Consider the following 7,177-nt stretch of genomic DNA (forward strand, 5'->3'; position numbering starts at 1 on the left):
ATTCAGAGTATAAATATTAAGCTCATTCTGAAAATCATGCTACTTTACATCTTCCATTTATGATTAAAATGATCTTATTTATGAATAACAAGCTTAGGGAAAATGTTTAATACATTAACAGGGCTGCAGCATAAAAATCAAAAGCTGTTAAGTTTAAAAATAAGTTTACAGAAGAACCAGTGTTACCAAACTTTAAAATCTGAAGTGCTTAATGAGTACTATAATACGAAAAAAAGATTAAAAAAATTTTAAACCCATGCTCAATCTTTAAAAATAAGAATCCTATTTAACCTTTTCATTACCATTCGCATAAATGGTATACTAGTCACTTTTTATGCCTCTGGACCTCAGACACAACAAAAACTCCAAACCTATTGCTGTTAAGTTGATTTTGACTCACAGCGACTCTAGAGGACTGAGGAGAACTGCCCCGTAGGGTTTCCAAGGAGCGTCTGATGGATTCAAACTGCTGACCTTTTGGTTTGCAGCAGTAGCTCTTAACCACTGCGCTGGCATGGCTCCCAGGACCTCAGAAGTAAGGAATCAATCCAGACTGTAGATGAGTCCCTTTTGAAATGCATGAAGCTCAGCAGAACAGAGTCGGAGCCTCACTGTTCTGCCTGTTGAGCATTCCATTAGGTGATGCTTCCTGAATGGGTTAGTTTTGTAAACTTTTGCCTTTTTTCCCTTTATTTCTGTGAGATAAGGCTTGCGAGCATAATTATGGCTTTCCCGCTAGGGAACCCTGATGGCTCTGTTTTGGTTTTTCTGTGTCATACTTGGAAAACTAGAGGTTCGCCATGTAACCTAATGGAATCCCAAGCCCACTGCCATTGATTCCGACTCATAGCTATCCTACAGGACAGAGAAGAATTGCTCCCATAGGGTTTCCAAGGAGCTGATGATGGGTTCAAACTGCTGACCTTTGGTTAGCAGCCAACCACTTAACCACAGTGCCACCAGGGCTCCAAACCTAATGGAAAGGCACCTGCAATAAATTACTTATCTAGTTCTCATTAGTATATCACAGATTGGTGGCATCAGAGTGCCACTCATCTTACTGGTGGCTTTTATTACCAGATATTTCTCAAAATCCACATTACTAACCAAAAATTTAAACACACTCAATTAGTAAGCATGCATTCCAATACTGAAAACATATGCCGTCAAAAAAAAAAAAAAGAAAACATGTAGTAATGAAAGGGATGAAGAACTCTTAAAAATCCTTGTCACTGAGTCAATTCCAACTTATAGCTACCCTATATACAGCCCAACAATAAAAAAACAAATAAACCAGTTAAAAAACAAGCAAAGGATTTGAATGGAGATTTCTCCAAAGAAGATGCACAAACGGCCAAAAAGCACATGAAAAAATGTTCAGCATCATTAGTCATTCCCAGTGACTAATCTGACACTAGCTGATTCTGATTCTGTCTCATGGCAACTCCACGTGTTACAGAGTAGCACTGCTCTATAGGTTTTCTTGCTGGTAACCTTAACGAAAGCTGATTGCAAGGCCTTTCTTCTGCAGTACCACTGACTGGGTTCAAACTGCAAAGCTTTAGGTTAGCAGTTGAGTACAAACCGTTTGTGTCACTCAGGGACCTCTATTCATTGGTCATTAGGGAAATGCAAATCAAAACCAAAATGAGACACCACTTCACACTTCACATCCACCGGGATGGCTAAGATACGGACAGACAATAACATGTGTTATTGAGGATGTGGAGAAACTGGAATGCTCATACACTGCTGGTGGGATTGTAAAATGATGAAACCACTTTGAAAAACAGTTTGATGATCCCTCAAAAAGTTAAACACAGATTTACTATATGACCTAGCAATTCCATTCCTAGGTATATACCCAAGAGAGTTAAAAATATATGTTCATACAAAAATTTGTACATGAATGTCCATAGAACCATCATTCACAATAGTCCAAAGGTGAAAGCAACCCAAATGTCCATCAGCTGATGAAGAGATAAACAAAATGTGATATATCCATATACTCATACCCATCGAGTCGGTTCCTACTCACAGCGACTCTATATGACAGAGTAGAACTGCCCAATAGGGTTTCCAAAGCTGTAAATCTTTACAGAAGTAGACTGTCACATCTTTCTCCTGTGATGTCCATATAATGGAATATTATTCAGCCATAAACAAAGAAATGAAGTACTGACACATGCTACGACATGGATGAATCCTGAAAACATTAGACTAATTGAAAAAAGCCAGTCACAAAGACCAGGCACTGTACGATTCCATTTACATGAAATGTCCAGAATAGGTAAATCCATTAGGACAGAAAATAAATTAGTGCTTGCCAGGGGACTGGAAAAGGAGGGGAGGGGGAGTGGCTGCTAATATATCGGATTCCTTTTGGGGGTTATAAGAATGTCCTCGAATTATAGATAGTTGTACAACCTTGTGAATAGACTAAAAAATCAATGAATTGTATACTTTTTTAAAATGGTAAATTTTATGATATGTGAATTACGTCTCAATAAAGCTGTTAGAAAATTTGTTTTTAATCTCTTTTTTTCTCCTCCAACTCAAAAGCTTTTTTCAAACACCAACATAAAAAAAAAAAAAAACTCTTTAATTTTACTTTTGTGGTATATATCTGTATATGTGTACATATAATTATTTTTCATTGCCAATGTGCAGTATTTCATAAGTGAGCTTGCCTAGGAAACTAATTTCAACATATAACAATGTAACAATGTTTCTACTGGAAAATGAACTGTGAGTTTTTTAAAAATGACTTACAATGAATTTTTATAACACATTTGATACTTTTGTAATATCTTTGCTATATTTTACTCAATCTGTGAAATGTTTATCTCTGCACTTATTACAAAAATCGCTCCTCACAAAAATCACTCATTCTTCCTCTTCCATCCCTCTTTAACCTATTTCAACCTCTTTTAACTTCCCCTTCCTCCCTGTTCTCTTAGTCTGTCTAGCCCCTTCTAGCTTAATTTCTTTTCCCACCTAGCCTGGAGGCAGTGGTCATTTCCTACACCTACACTATCCCCTTCAATTATCCTACTCTGTTGACCAGTTCGCCCTAGTTAACCCATCTCCGTAAACCATATTTTTTCTCTACTTTTATTGGGTTACCATAGGTCACCGATATTATCAAACAGTATCATTAGTATCACACGCAAGCAAAGTTTTGCTGAAGATCATTCAAAAGCAGCTGCAGCAGTATATCAACAGGGAACTGCCAGAAATTCAAGGTGGATTCAAAAGAGGACATGGAACCAGGGATATCACTGTTGATGTCAGATGGATCCTGGATGAAAGCAGAGAACACCATAAAGATGTTTACCTGTGTTTTATTGACTATGCTAAGGCATTCAACCATGTGGATCATAACAAATTATGCATAACATTGCAAAGAATGGGAATTTCAGAACACTTAATTGCGCTCATGAGGAATCTGTACATGGATCAAGAGAACAAGGGGATACTACGTGGTTTAAAGTCAGGAAAGGTGTGCGTCAGAGTTGTATCCTTTCACCATACCTATTCAATCTGTATGCTGGGCAAATAAGCCGAGAAGCTGGACTATATGAAGAAGAACGGGGCATCAGCGTTGGAGGAAAACTCACTAACAACTGATATGCAGACTGACACAGCCTTGCTTGCTGAAAGTGAAGAGGACTTGAAGCACTTACTGAAGATGAAAGACCACAGCCTTTAGTATGGATTACACCTGAACGTAAAGAAAACAAAAATCCTCACAATTGGCCCAATAAGCAACATCATAATGAACGGAGAAAGGATTGAAGTTGTCAAGGATTTCATTTCACTTGAATCCACAATCAACACCTATGAAAGCAGCAGTCAAGAAATCAAAAGACACATTGCATTGGGCAAATTGTCTGCAACAGGTTTCTTTAAAGCGTTGAAGAGCAAAGATGTCACCTTTAGGACTAAGGTATGCCTGACCCAAGCCATGGTGTTTTCAATTGCTTCATACGCATAATGCTGGACAATGAATAAGGAAGACCGAAGAAGAACTGGCACCTTTGAATTGTGCTGTTGGCGAAGAATACTGAATACACCATGGGCTGCCAAAAGAACAAACAAATCTGTCTTGGAAGAAGTACAACCAGAATGCTCCTTAGAAGTAAGGATGGCAAGACCACATCTCACATACTTCAGACATGTTATCAGGACAGATCAGTCACTGGAGAAGGGCATCATGCTTGGTAAAGTAGGGGGTCAGTGAAAAAGAGGAAGACCCTCAACAAGATGGACTGACACAGTGGTTGCAACAATGGGCACAAGCATAGCAACAACAGTCAGGATAGCACAGGACCTGGCAGGGTTTCATTCTGCTGTACACAGGGTTGCCATGAGTTGGAATCGACTCAATGGCACCTAACAACAACAATATAGGCCACTTAAGAAAGCCACATATCTGTGCTCACTGACTGCATTTTAAATATCAAAATTCATCCAAACCTGGACTTTCAATGCTGCTCAGCAATTCTTTAACACTTACACTTCCTTTAATGCTTCCTTTTCCCATCTGCCATCACTGTTGTCACAAATCTTTACTATTTCTGATTTAGATCCCAAATGGTGTGGGCCCCCTCACTCTCCACAGATGACTGTATCACTGACTTGCAGATAATATAGAGGCCATGAAGTATAATTCTCCCCAATTGCTTTTGTCTTCATCTTTCTACATCTTCACCCATCCTAACCTCTTTTCTGCCTATTACAAAATGCCCATTACTAATTCCTTAATATGTTCCAGGGCCTAAACACTTGCTCACAAGCTCTACTCCACCCTACACCATGTCGAACACTGGCCAGTTTACTTTTCTATATCTGGGCTTATGCTCTTGCAATATCTTTTTCTTCTCTCCTTAGGAAATTCTAACTCCCCTCTTAAGATCATGCTAGACTATTAGCACCACCACCACCCCAAAAAAATTCCTCTTCTACTTCCCTAACTCTCTACTACACTAGCACAGCACTTACCAACTGTATTTTCCAGCTAGCTACATTCTCTTCTCTTCTCCATTAAAAGTAGCTCTTTATAGGTAAGGATCATGTCATATTCATCTCTGTATTCCTAGAACTTGGCAAAGGGCACTTAGTAAGCATTTAACAAATACTTAAATCAACTAAAATGATAGCACTAAATAATTTAACAACTACGGCTTCCAAAAAGTTCCCTCTTTCCAACTCTCACACCTGTACGCAAATGCCCAGGTTTAAAATCTGCCCTGTTTGATTCCTCTCCTCCACTCTCAACATCTGTCACCACATTTTGTTACCCCCCTGACACACATAATTCATGCCTTCCTTTCTGTTCCCATTCTCACCACACTAAACCAGACTCACATCATCCATGATATTTAAATACTATAGCTCAGGCCATCTCTTTGCAAACTTCCATAACCCCCCAAAACTCCAATAAGCAGATAATGTTAAAACACAGCTTCATCACACCATGCCCTCATTCAAGATTTTCCTAACGCTTCTATATCCGAACCTCCTACTCCAAGTTTCAGGCTTTAAATCTTCGCTTAGGTGCTTTTCCATACAGGGAATGTAATTACACTTCAGGGTTTTTATGATGTTGACTCAGTAAGGATCTTAAGTACAAATTGATCTCTACTCTCAATTTCAGCTGCACTTAATAAACAACCAAGCACTGGCTGTCTAATTGGTTCATGACATCATACGCTCCTGGATCTGGAGAACTCTTTTAAAGAAAAAATTTAAAAAAAAGGAGGGGGAGAGAGAGGGAGACAAACACACACTCTGTCAAAGTGTTTTGAATTCATAGTAGGTACTCGACAAACACCTCTTGAGCCATCTAAATTGATTAGTAAAAACTGGTCAAATGAATGACTAATAGTGGCCAACATTTACCACATGATCCCTCTTTGGCCAAAAGCAAGGACTCAATGTATGGTAAATGGTAAAACAAGAGAGGATTGGGTATACCTCATAAAGATGTGAGACATAAATGAAAAGCACTGTGTGGCCCCTCATTCGGTCAGCAAATACTGATGCCTATGAAGGGCCAGGTATCTCTCTATTGGACGTGATAAACACGTTCATGAAGACACGAAGACGCCCCTGTCTTCGTGGCATTTACATTCTAAGAGCTAAGTAACCTACTCTCCACTTTATAATACTTTCTGGAAGGCAGTAAATAAATCATTAGAGGTTCTCTAAAATTATTTTCCAGCTCTAAGAACCTGTGTCTGACTACGTTCCAGAGGCAGCCAGCCACTGCATACTCTGTGTTTTCGTTCTTGTTTCCTTAAATTCAGTTGGACCATTCCACTCTGTGGTGGGCTTGTGGTGACAGCTTGTCAGTGAGCGTCCATGTGGGTGGAGCCCCGCATGCTGTCGACACACTTTAGCGCGTGGAGTGCCGTCATGCAGTGAAGAGAACGGCATACCAAGACAGGAATGTACTTAAGAAACTTAGAAGAAAATATAGACTTAGGGAGAAAAAAAAAAAGAGAGAGCGGGGAGACACTGCCACACCCTCCTTTCCCGTCCACTCCAAAGCTCGAACAATCAAGGATAAAAATGAAATCTGGTCCCCAAAGGCGGAGCCGGAAACGGATGTGTGAAGATTGCCTTCCCTGCTCCACTTTCTCCCAGACCCCAGGCCAAGTGGGGGAAGCTCGGCCCAGACTTTGCGCCCTACACAGCGACGCCGGGAAAAGAAGGAGGGACTGTCGTCGGAGGGAGCTGTGCCCTGACCCCGGTCGCCGAACCAGCAGTGGGAAAGAAGTGCCGCCTCAGGCCCTGGCGCCCGCCCGATCGTCTGCCTGCCGCCGGGACTACGGGGCAGCCGCGACCGAAGGCTTACCGCAGGACAGGACCGAGCCCGGCTGCGCCGAGGCGGGCCCTCCAAGACCGAGACAGCACGCGGCAACGCGGCGACCAGTACTGGAAAGCGCCCCTCAATTAAGCGGTGAACGGGAAGCAGCCGTTTCCCTACCACTTCCCATATCCGGGCACGTGACAAAGCTCCGAGCCGGAAGTCAACCCTGTAGAGGAGGAAAAAACGGAGGGAAAAAGGGAGTGGCCAATAGACGCAGGGGCGTGGCGCCACCGGTGGGGTGGGGCGCGGCGGGGCAGGGCGCGGCGGGGCGGGGCTTCGCCGGAGGAGTTGCGCCAAGGA

At 41.6% G+C, this 7,177-nt stretch overlaps 1 protein-coding gene across 4 annotated transcripts in view; it reads right to left on the reverse strand.

Annotated features, from left to right (window-relative positions):
• The window catches only part of EXOC1 (exocyst complex component 1), a 64,102-nt gene extending 57,126 nt beyond the window's left edge, over positions 1-6,976 (reverse strand). For all 4 annotated transcript variants that reach the window (XM_003415887.4, XM_023555072.2, XM_023555071.2 and 1 more), the window contains exon 1: positions 6,863-6,976. The gene's annotated coding sequence lies outside the window, so the exon portion shown is untranslated. The remainder of the gene's footprint in view (positions 1-6,862) is intronic.
• Positions 6,977-7,177: the final 201 nt, after the last annotated feature.

The sequence above is a fragment of the Loxodonta africana genome, chromosome 5, assembly GCF_030014295.1.
Source record: "Loxodonta africana isolate mLoxAfr1 chromosome 5, mLoxAfr1.hap2, whole genome shotgun sequence".
NCBI classification, from domain to species: domain Eukaryota; kingdom Metazoa; phylum Chordata; class Mammalia; order Proboscidea; family Elephantidae; genus Loxodonta; species Loxodonta africana.